This window comes from Telopea speciosissima, unplaced genomic scaffold, assembly GCF_018873765.1.
Source record: "Telopea speciosissima isolate NSW1024214 ecotype Mountain lineage unplaced genomic scaffold, Tspe_v1 Tspe_v1.0537, whole genome shotgun sequence".
Lineage (NCBI taxonomy): Eukaryota > Viridiplantae > Streptophyta > Magnoliopsida > Proteales > Proteaceae > Telopea > Telopea speciosissima.
Genome location: NW_025317873.1, coordinates 1 through 12,188, shown reverse-complemented (window position 1 = coordinate 12,188; position 12,188 = coordinate 1). Strand labels below are relative to the sequence as shown.

The following is a 12,188-nucleotide window of genomic DNA, read 5'->3' as shown; positions in this document are numbered from 1 at the left end:
TGAGGGTTGTGACCTTCGAATCGATACCTATTTTAGCATATGTTCATTTTTGGTTTAAACCAGACCGGGTGGATCGTTTGGGGTTATTTGGGGGCATTTCTATACTTTTTTGGGTTTGGGATTTTCTAAAAAGTGTTATTATCTCTTATTAGACGTGTGGATATGATGTTGAGGGTCGTGACCTTTGAATCGATACCTTTTTTGATATATGTTCATTTTCGGTTTAAACCAAGCCGGGTGGGTAGTTTGGGGTTATTTGGGGGCATTTCTATATTTTTTGGGTTTGGGATTCTCCAAAAAGTGTCCTTATCTGTTATTAGACATGTGGATGCGATGTTGAGGGTCGTGACCTTCGAATCGATACGTATTTGGACATATGTTCATTTCCAGTCCGAACTAGACCATGTGTGTCATTTGGAGTTATTTGGGGGCATTTCTGTACTTTTTTAGGTTTGGTTTTTTCTAAAAAGTGTCCTTATATCTTATTTGATGTGTGGATGCGATGTTGAGGGTTGTGACCTACGAATCGATACCTATTTTGACATATGTTCATTTTCGGTTTAAACTAGACCAGGTGGGTCGTTTGAGGTTATTTGGGGGCATTTCTGTACTTTTTTTGGTTTGGGATTTTCTAAAAAGTGTCCTTATCTCTAATTAGACGTGTGGATGCAATGTTGAGGGTCATGACCTTCGAATCAATACCTATTTTGACATATGTTCATTTTCGGTCTATACTTTTTTGGGTTTGGTATTTTATAAAAAGTGTTCTTATCTCTTATTAGACGTGTGGATGCGATGTTTAGGGTCGTGACCTTCGAATCGATACCTATTTCGACATATGTTCATTTTCGGTTAAAACCAGACCGAGTGGGTTGTTTGGGGTTATTTTTGGGCATTTCTGTACTTTTTTGGGGTTGGTATTTTCTAAAAAGTGTCCTTATCTTTTATTAGACATGTGGATGCGATGTTAAGGGTTGTGACCAGTTAATCGATACCTATTTTGACATATGTTCATTTTCGATTTAAACCAGACCAGGTGGGTTGTTTGGGGTTATTTGGGGGCATTTATGTACTTTTTTGGGTTTGGTATTTTCTAAAAAGTGTCCTTATCTCTTATTCGACTTGTGGATGCGATGTTGAGGGTCGTGACCTTCGAATCGATACCCTTTTTTTGTTGATAAGTAAGTGTGATTGTATAAGAAACAGAAAAGAAACAAAAGAGGGCAACCCTTCCCATCCCCCCCTTAGACAGGCCTAAGAGGAGGAGGGGAGCTCCCAAAGCAACCCGAGGACAGGCCCTCGGTTATACAGCCAAACAAAAGGTCCTTGCTTAATGTCACATGGTCCGAAAGTAAACTTTCTGGTCATAGTCATTATTGATCAACTCCACCAGATCCTGAGGGAAATCAGGTGGATAAAGAACAGCTTCCCCGGTTCCAGCATCCATAGAGGCAATAAAGTCTGCTGGCTGATTGATCTCCCTCCAAACATGTTTGATCTCCTTTCGTTGTAATTGTGGAAGAAGAGAAGAAATACTGTCTCTCAAAGTCTGCATATTCCAAGGGCAACTCACTACCGCATTCAAAATATCCACAGCAAGCTTGGAATCTGACCATATGGAAACCCGTAGCAGGCTGTTTTGAATACAAAGAGAAATCCCCCTTAAAATTGCATAAAGCTCCATGCCAGGAACAAAGTCGACATCTCCATTACCCACAAATGCCATAATGGTAGCACCTGTAGCATCCCGAATTGTCCCACCATAGGAGGCCCTATCAGCCGTCAAGGATCCATCACAATGAAGAACGATCACCCTATCAGCCGTCAAGGATCCATCACAATGAAGAACGATCATATTAGTTGGAGGCCTAAACCAAGCACAAGTTCTTTGAGTAATAGCCTTCCAATCCACCAGAAGCCCCCATTTATCAGCCAAGAACTGGTTCCTCAGGGAATGGACAACCAAAATGGAAGAAGAGGCACATTTAATAGACACATCAAGCCGAATTGCCTCCACAATCTGCTCATGAGTCCTAACCTTGTTCTCAAGAAGTCTTCGATTCTTTTCCCACCAAATGTAATGGACAGTGGCACAAAAAGCCAATTTAGGAACCATATCTAACATATCAACAGCACAAGCAATACTAGCAAGCCAAGCAATAGCACCCTGAATAGTGGTAGGTCCCATACCCCCTTGAGAGCACAAGGAGCTAACTTTACCCCAAATGCTACTAGAAAAAGGGCACATAAAGAAGAGATGCTCATGACTTTCAATCCCAGCCCAACAAAAGGTGCTATTCTACCTAACCTGAATGTTTCTTTTAATAAGCTGGTCCTTGGTAGGAAGGCCTTCCATAAGACATCTCCAAGTGGTGCAAGAGTGCTTAGGGAAATGCTGTGCAAACCAAATAAATTTCTGCCAACCTACTTTGGGTGTAGTCTGTCGAATAGTCTCCCAAGCTGATTTGGTGTTATATAACCCATTGGGGGTTTTTCTTCCAAACAACAAGGTCATCCGTCCCTCTCAAAATAGGAACATGCTGCAAGTCAGCCCAAACACTAATAAGGTCAAAGGAGCCAAAATGAGTGGGATGCCATTCATCCTACCTTATAAGATCTGAAACCAATGTCATACGATTAGAGCCCGCATCTTATCTGATGCGATCCCCAAATCTCTTAATTATTACCCCTTGGAGGTGCCACTTATTAAGCCAAAGCCTTGTAAACTGGCCAGACCCATTAAAGTGCTAAATATGTGGCTCAACCAAATCTCTATACTTTAGAATTTTATGCCAAACCCAGGAGCAATTTTGGGGGATTTTCACTGTCCAAATGGAATCATTTTTTTGATAACGGGCATACACCCATCTAACCCATAGGCTATCTTTTTTGGAGGCAATCCACCAAACCTGCTTTAGGATACCCGCAGTATTCATATCTGAAATTCTGTGAACACCTAACCCTCCCTCATCCTTAGGCTTACACACTCTATCCCAAGAGACATAATGTACCTTTCTTTCCAGGGAGGGGCCCGTCCAAAGAAAATTTACGAAATGGATTCCACCTTTTGCTTTACACCACCTGGCAAGGCAAAAATCCCCGACCAATAAATATAGCAGCCCTGTAGGACAGATCTAAGGAGCTGCAACCTGCCTACAAAAGAAAGGAATCGAGCTTTCCAACCTTCAAGCCTTCGCCTCACAAGATCCAAGATAGCCGAGCAATCTGCCATAGAAAGTTTTCCAGGTACAAGTGGAACACCAAGGTACCGAATGGGCAACTTAGTGTCCACAAAATTCGCCAATTCCAAAAGTTGCAGCCTGGCTGTTTGAGTAAGGCCCCCTAAAATAATAGAGGACTTAGCTCTGTTGAGTTTCAACCCAGAGTAGGTATGAAAATATGACAAAGCCCCCAAACAAGCCGAAATAGAGTCCGAGGCAGCCTTCACAAAAATCATCAAATCGTCAGCTAAAATAAGATGTGAAAGATGAGAGCTTTTACATCTAGGCAGCAATCTAATTTGCCCTTCCACCTCCAACTTTTGCATCAGAGCCGAGAAGCCTTCCATGGCTATTGTGAACAAATAAGGAGAAAGGGGATCTCCCTGCCAAATTCCCCTCTTCCCCTTGAAATAACCTGTAGGACTCCCATTGAGAAGAATTGAGAAGCACGGTGTATCAACACACGCTTTCACCCACCGAATAAACTTGCTAGGAAAGCCCATCCGCTCCATGATCTCAAACAGGAATTTCCTACTAAGAGAGTCATAAGCTTTATGTAAATCAATCTTCAACACTGCTGTAGGCGAAGTCCCTTTCTGCTCAATACCCCTAACAATATCATGGCAAACTAGGATATTCTCCACAATAGACCGCCCTTTAATAAAAGCAGATTGATTGTCACTAACTACCTTCCCCACCACTCCTTGCAGCCTATTAGACAAAAATTTTGTAATGATTTTGTAAAATTGGTTACAAAGAGCAATAGGTCGATACCCCGCAACCAACAGGTTACATCAGTCTTGGGAATAAGGCTAATAAACGTAGCATTGATAGAACTCGACATAAAGGAATTGGAAAAAAACCATTTAACATCCAGAGTTAGATCCTCACCCACAATCTCCCAAGCATGCTTAAAGAAAGCTGCCCCAAACCCATCTGGTCCTGGAGTCTTAGAATTCTTCAAGGCAAAAACCACATCTCTAGTCTCCTTATTAGACACTTGCCCAATAAGGTTGTTCTGCTGCTCTTGATCAAGGCCATGTCTCAAAGGGACTGAACCAGGGAAATAACCAACATCCTCTGCCTCTGGACCAAACAAGTTCATATAGAACGCTACCGCCTCCTTTTGAATCAGATTTGGCTCCTTGATGATCTCATTTTCAGCATTATGCACCTCCAAAATGTGGTTCTATTCTGCCTACAAACCATGGATTTATGAAAACATCCATTATTACCATCTCCTAGCTGAATATTTTTTACCCTTGACTTCTCTTTAAGAAACTTCTCTTCAATGACAAGGGCCTCCCATAAATTCTTCTTGGCTTCAGTTTCTCGAGGTACTCATATTAAATCATCTTTTTTTTTGGTTTTTTACAAATTTCAATCCAAGGGCATTACGAGAATCGAACTCAGGACCTCTCGCACCCAAAGCGAGAATCATACCACTAGACCAAATGCCCGGATGGGTAAAATAAAATTATAACTTAGCTCCCGGCGAGGATCGAACTCGCGACCTTTCGCTTACGAAGCAAACGCACTACCACTGTGCTAGAGAAGGAGTATATTTTTAAAGTAATTTTAAGTGTCCTTATCTCTTATTAGACATGTGGATGCGATGTTGAGGCTCGTGACCTTCGAATCAGTACCTATTTCGACATATGTTCATTTTCGGTTTAAACTAGACCGGGTGGATCGTTTGGGGTTATTTTGGGGCATTTCTGTACTTTTTTGGGCTTGGGACTTTCTATAAAGTGTCATTATCTCTTATTAGACGTGTGGATGCGATGTTGAGGACCATCGAATCGATACCTATTTCGACATATGCTCAATTTTTGTTTAAACCAGACCGAGTGGGTCGTTTGGGGTTATTTGGGAGCATTTCTGTACTTTTTTAGGTTTGGTATTTTCTAAAAAGGTTCCTTATCTCTTATTAGACATGTGGAGGTGATGCTGAGGGTCGTGACCTTCGAATCGATACCTATTTTGGCATATGTTAATTTTCGATTTAAACCAGATCGGGTGGGTCGTTTTGGGTTATTTGGGGGCATTTCTGTACTTTTTGGGTTTGGGATTCTCTAAAAAGTGTCCTTATCTCTTATTAGAGATGTGGATGCGATGTTGAGGCTCCTAACCTTTGAATCGATACCTATTTCGACATATGTTCATTTTCAGTTTAAACCAGACTGGGTGGGACGTTTGGGGTTATTTGGGGACATTTCTGTACTTTTTTGGGTTTAGTATTTTCTAAAAAAGGTCCTTATCCCTTATTAGACGTGTGGATGCGATGTTGAGGGTCGTGACCTTCGAATCGATACCTATTTTGGCATATGTTCATTTTCGATTTAAACCAGACCGGGTGGATCGTTTGGGGTTATTTGGGGGCATTTATGTACTTTTTTGGGTTTTGGATTCTCTAAAAAGTGTCCTTATCTCCTAATAGACATGTGGATGTGATGTTGAGGCTCGTGACCTTCAAATCGATACCTATTTTGGTATATGTTCATTTTTCGGTTTAAACCAAACCGGGTGGGTCGTTTGGGGTTATTTGGGGGCATTTCTATACTTTTTTGGGTTTGGGATTTTCTAAAAAGTGTCCTTATCTCTTATTAGACGTGTGGATGCGATGTTGAGGGTGGTGACCTTCGAATCGACACCTATTTCAACATATGTTCATTTTTTATTTAATGCAGACCGGGTGGGTCGTTTGGGGTTATTTTGGGGGATTTTTGTATTTTTTTGGGTTTGGTATTTTCTAAAAGGTATCCTTATCTCTTGTTTGACGTGTGAATGCGATGTTGAGGGTTGTGACCTTTGAATCGATACCTTTTTCGACATATGTTCATTTTTTGTTTAAACCAGACCTGGTGGGTCGTTTGGGGGTTATTTGGGGGCATTTCTATACTTTTTTGGATTTGGTATTTTCTAAAAAGTGTCCTTTTTTTTTTTTTTTTTTTTGATAGGTAAGTATGATTGTATTAAAAACAGAAGAAGAAAAAAATACAGAGAATGGCAGCCCTTTACCCCCTCCCCTTAGACAGGCCTAAGGGGAGAGGGGAGCTCTAGAGGCAACCCAAGGACAAGCCCTCGGTAAAACAACCCAAACAACAGGGGCCAACTACTCAATGTGAAGGGGTCCTAAAGTTGGTTTTACGATCTAAGTCATCCTTGATCAACTCCACCAAAACCGGGGGGAAATCTGGGGGGAAGAAAATAGACTCCTCATCCCCTGTGTCAATGGTAGCAACAAAGTCAACCGGTTGGTTGAGCTCCCTCCAAACATGGCGAATCTCTAAACGCTGCAGCTATCCAAAAAGGGATATGATATGGTCCTTTAAGACCTGCATGTTCCAAGGACACTTCACCAACCCATTTAAGATGTCCACTGCAAGTTTGGAATCCGACCTAATAGAGACTCGGTGGAGGCCATTTCCAATGCATAAAGTAACCCCTCTAATGATAGCAAGTAGCTCCATGCCAAGGACCGATTTATCCTCTCCTTTGCCCGCATAAGCTAAGATAGCAATCCCCGTGTCATCTCGAATAACCCCACCATAAGAGGCTCTGTCAGCCGTCAAAGAACCATCACAATGAAGGGCTGTCATGTGAGAGGGAGGCCTGAACCATATGCAGGTTTTTTGTGTGATAACCTTCCATTCCACCCTAATCCCCCAATTACCCACCAAAAACTAATTCCTAGAGTTGTGAACAACCGAAATGGGAAAGGCAGCACACTTGGTAGCCACATCCATCCTAATAGCCTCAATAATCTGATCATAAGATCTGACCTTGTTTGAAAACAGCCTTTGGTTCCTTTCCCACCAAATATAGTACACAGTAGCACAAAAAGCCAGCTTGGGAATAATGTCCATCCTATCACCAATACGGCCAACATTTTTGAGCCAATCAACCGCATTTTGGAGAGTATTAGGACCCCCACCCCCTTGTGAACAAAGTGAACTAATTCTCCCCCAAATGCTGCTTGAAAAGGGGCAATTAAAGAAGAGGTGTTCGTGGCTTTCAGTTCCAGCCCAACAAAAAATACAATTCTGGTCAACCTGAATATTCCTCTTAACAAGCTGATCTTTTGTGGGGAGAGCACCCATAAGGCATCTCCAAGCAGTGCAAGAATGCCTAGGGAAATTCTCAGCAAACCAAATATAGTTATACCAGCCCATCTTCGGAGCAGCACTTCTAATAATGTCCCAAGCGGACTTAGTGGTGAACAAGCCATTAGGAGTTTTTTTTCCAAACAATAAGGTCCTCTGTGCCATTCAATAGTGGAATGTGCTGCAAATTCCCCCAAACACTGATCAAGTTAAAGGACCCATGAGAGGTCGGGTGCTAGGCACCCTGTCTAATAATGTCTGAAACCATGACCATGCGTCGACAATCCGCATCATATCTGATACGGTCCCCAAATTTCTTTAATAAAACCCCTTGAGGATGCCATTTATCAATCCACAACCTTGTAGAGTGGCCAAATCCGATAATATGGTGAGTGTGGGGTTCAACCAAGTCCCTATACTTGAGAATTTTGTGATGTTGAGGGTCGTGACCTTCGAATCGATACCTATTTTGGCATATGTTCATTTTCGATTTAAACTAGACCGGGTGGGTCATTTGGGGTTATTTGGGGGTATTTCTGTACTTTTTTGGATTTGGTATTTTCTAAAAAATGTCCTTATCTCTTATTAGACATGTGGATGCGATGTTGAGGGTCGTGACCTGTAAATCGATACCTATTTCAACATATGTTCATTTTCGGATTAAACCAGACCAAGTGGGTCGTTTGGGGTTTATTTGGGGTCATTTCTGTACTTTTTTGGGTTTGGTATTTTCCAAAAATAGTCCTTATCACTTATTATACTTATGGATGCGATGTTGAGGGTCGTGACCTTCAAATTGATACCTATTTCGACATATGTTCATTTTCGGTTCAACCAAACCGGGTGGATCATTTAGGGTTATTTGGGGGCATTTCTACACTTTTTTGGGTTTGGGACTCTAAAAAGTGTCCTTATCTCTTATTAGACGTGTGGATCCGCGCTGTTGAGGGTCGTGACCTTCGAATCGATACCTATTTTGGCGTATGTTCATTTTTGGTTTAAACCAGACTGGTTGGGTCGTTTGGGGTTATTTGGGGGCATTTCTGTACTTTTTTGGTTTGGGATTTTCTAAAAAGTGTCCTTATCTCTAATTAGACGTGTAGATGCGATGTTGAGGGTCGTTACCTTTGAACCGATACCTATTTCGACATATGTCGATTTAAACAAGACCAGGTGGGTCGTTTGGGGTTATTTGGGAGCATTTCTGCACTTTTTTGGGTTTGAAATTCTCTAAAAGGTGTCCTTATCTCTTATTAGACGTGTAGATGCGATGTTGAGGGTCATGACCTTCGAATCGATACCTATTTCGGCGTATGTTCATTTTTTGTTTAAACCATTTCGGGTGGCCATTTGGGGTTATTTGGGGGGCATTTGTGTATTTTTTTGGGTTTGGGATTTTCTAAAAAGTGTCCTTATCTCTAATTAGACGTGTGGATATGATGTTGAGGGTCATGACCTTCGAACCAATACCTATTTCGACATATGTTCATTTTCGGTTTAAACCCTACCAGGTGGGTCGTTAGGGGTTATTTGGGAGCATTTCTGTACTTTTTTGGGTTTGGGAATTTCTAAAAAGTATCCTTATCTCTAATTAGACGCGTGGATGCAATGTTGAAGGTTGTGACATTCGAATCGATACCTATTTTGGCATATGTTCATTTTCGATTTAAACCAGATCGCGTGGATCGTGTGGGGTTATTTGGGGGCATTTTTGTACTTTTTTGGGTTTGGTATTTTCTAAAAAATGTCCTTATCTCTTATTAGACGTGTGGATGTGATATTTCGACATATGTTCATTTTTGGTTTAAACCAGACCAGGTGGGTCGTTAGGGGTAATTTGGGGGCATTTCTGTACCTTTTTGAGTTTGGTATTTTCTAAAAAGTGTCCTTATCTCTTATTAGACGTATGGATGCGATGTTGAGGGTCATGACCTTCGAATCGATACCTATTTCGGCATCTGCTCATTTTCGGTTTAAACAAGATCGGGTAGGTCATTTTGGGTTATTTGGAGGCATATCTGCACTTTTTTGGGTTGGGGATTTTCTAAAAAGTGTCCTTATCTCTTATTAGACGTGTGCATGCAATGTTGAGGGTTGTGACCTTCGAATCGATACCTATGTTGGCATCTATTCATTTTCGATTTAAACCAGATCGGGTGGGTCGTTTGGGGTTACTTGGGCGCATTTCTGTACTTTTCTGGGGTTGGGATTTTATAAAAAGTGTCTTTATCTATAATTAGACGTGTAGATGCGATGTTGAGAGTCGTTACCTTCGAACCGATACATATTTTGACATATGTTCATTTCTGATTTAAACAAGACCAGGTGGGTCGTTGGGGGTCATTTGGGGACATTTCTGTACTTTTTTGGGTTTGGGATTTTTGAAAAAGTGCCCTTATCTCTAATTAGACGTGTGGATGCGATGTTGAGGGTCGTGACCTTCAAATCAATACATATTTCGCAATATGTTCATTTTTGGTTTAAACCAGACCAGGTGGGTCGTTTGGGGTTATTTGGGGGCATTTCTGTACTTTTATGGGTTTGGTATTTTCTAAAAAGTGTCGTTATCTTTTATTACACATGTGGATGTGATGTTGAGGGTCGTGACCTACGAATCGATACCTATTTCGACATATGTTCATTTTCGGTTTAACCAGACCGAGTGGGTCGTTTAGGGTTATTTGGGGGCGTTTCGGCACTTTTTTGGGTGTGGGATTCTCTAAAAAGTGTCCTTATCTTTTATTAGATGTGCGGATGCGATGTTGAGGGTCGTGACCTTCGAATCGATACCTATTTTGACATATGTTCATTTTTGGTTTGACCAAACCGGGTGGGTCGTTTAGGGTTATTTGGGGGCATTTCAGCACTTTTTTTGGTTTGGGATTCTCTAAAAAGGGTCCTTATCTCTTGTTAGACGTGTGGATGCGATATTGAGGGTCGTGACCTTTGAATCGATACTTATTTCGGCGTATGTTCATTTTTCGTTTAAACTAGACCGGGTGGGCGTTTGGGGTTGTTTGGGGGCATTTCTGTACCTTTTTGGATTGAGATTTTCTAAAAAGTGTCCTTATCTCTAATTAGACGTGTAGATACGATGTTGAGGGTCGTTAACTTCGAACTGATACCTATTTGGACATATGTTCATTTCCGATTTAAAGAAAACCAGGCCGGTCGTTTGGGGTTATTTGGGGACATTTCTGTACTTTTTTGGGTTTGGGATTTTCTAAAAAGTTCCCGTATCTCCAATTAGACGTGTGGATACGATGTTGAGGGTCGTGTCCTTCAAATCGATACCTATTTCGGCATATGTTCATTTTTGGTGTAAACCAGACCGGGTGGGTCGTTTGGGGTTATTTGGGGGCATTTTAGTACTTTTTTGGGTTTGGTATTTTCTAAAAAGTGTCCATATCTCTTATTAGACGTGTGGATGCGATGTTGAGGGTTGTGACCTGCGAATCGATACATTTTTAGGTTTGGTATTTTCTAAAAAGTTTCCTTATCTTTTATTAGATGTGTGGATGCGATGTTGAGGGTCGTGACCCTCGAATCGATACCTATTTTGACATAAGTTGATTATCGGTTTAAACTAGATCGGGTGAGTCATTGGGGGTTATTTGGGGGTATTTTTGTACTTTTATGATTTTGGGATTCTCTAAAAATTGTCCTTATCTCTTATTAGACATGCGGATGCGATTTTCAGGGTCGTGACTGTCGAATCAATACGTATTTTGACATATGTTCATTTCCGATCCTAAACAGACCGGGTGGATCGTTTGGAGTTATTTGGGGGCATTTCTGTACTTTTTTTGGTTTGGGATTTTCTAAAAAGTTTCCTTATCTCTTATTAGAACTGTGCATGCTATGTTGAGGGTCGTGACCTTCGAATCGATACCTATTTCGGCACATGTTCATTTTCGGTTTAAACCAGACCAGGTGGGTCGTTTGGGGTTATTTGGAGGCAGTTCTGTACTTTTTTGGGTTTGGTATTTTCAAAAAATTGTCATTTTCTCTTATTATACGTGTCGATGCGATGTTGAGTGTCGTGATCTTCAAATCGATACCTATTTTGACATATGTTCATTTTCGATTTAAACCAGACCGGGTGGGTTGTTTGGGGTTATTTGGGTGCATTTCTGAACTTTTTTGGTTTGGGATTTTTGAAAAAGTGGCCTTATCTCCTGTTAGACATGTGGATGTGATGTTGAGGGTCGTGACCTTCGAATCGATACCTATTTTGACATATGTTCATTTTTGGTTTAAACCAGACCGGGTGGGTCGTTTAGGTTATTTGGGGGCATTTCTGTACGTTTTTGGGTTTGGGATTCTCTAAAAAGTGTCCTTGTCTCTTATTAGACGTGTGGATGCTATGTTGAGGGTCGTGACCTTTGAATCAATACGTATTTTGACATATGTTCATTTCCGGTCCGAACCCGACCAGGTGGATCGTTTGGAGTTATTTGGGGGCATTTCTGTACTTTTTTGGGTTTGGAATTTTCTAAAAAGTATGCTTATCTCTTATTAGACCTGTGGATGTGATGTTAAGGGTTGTGACCTTCGAATCGATTCCTATTTCGGCATATGTTCATTGTTGATTTAAACCAGACCGGGTGGGTCGTTTGGAGTTTTTTGGGGGCAGTACTGTACTTTTATGGGTTTGGGATTCTCTTAAAAGTGTCCTTCTCTCTTATTAGACATGTGGATGCGATGTTGAGGGTCGTGACCTTCGAATCGATACATATTTCGACATATGTTCATTTTTGGTCCGAACCAGACCAGGTGGGTCTTTTGGAGTTATTTGGGCGCATTTTTCTGTACTTTTTTTGGTTTGGGATTTTCTAAAAAGTTTCTTTATCTTTTATTA

The 12,188-nt window shown here is 41.2% G+C and overlaps 2 non-coding genes across 2 annotated transcripts; both read right to left on the bottom strand.

Annotated features, from left to right (window-relative positions):
• Positions 1–4,609: 4,609 nt before the first annotated feature.
• TRNAP-UGG lies at positions 4,610–4,681 on the bottom strand. The gene has a single exon. It is a non-coding gene; the product is annotated as a tRNA-Pro (tRNA).
• Positions 4,682–4,707: 26 nt separating this feature from the next.
• Positions 4,708–4,779, bottom strand: TRNAT-CGU. The gene has a single exon. It is a non-coding gene; the product is annotated as a tRNA-Thr (tRNA).
• Positions 4,780–12,188: the final 7,409 nt, after the last annotated feature.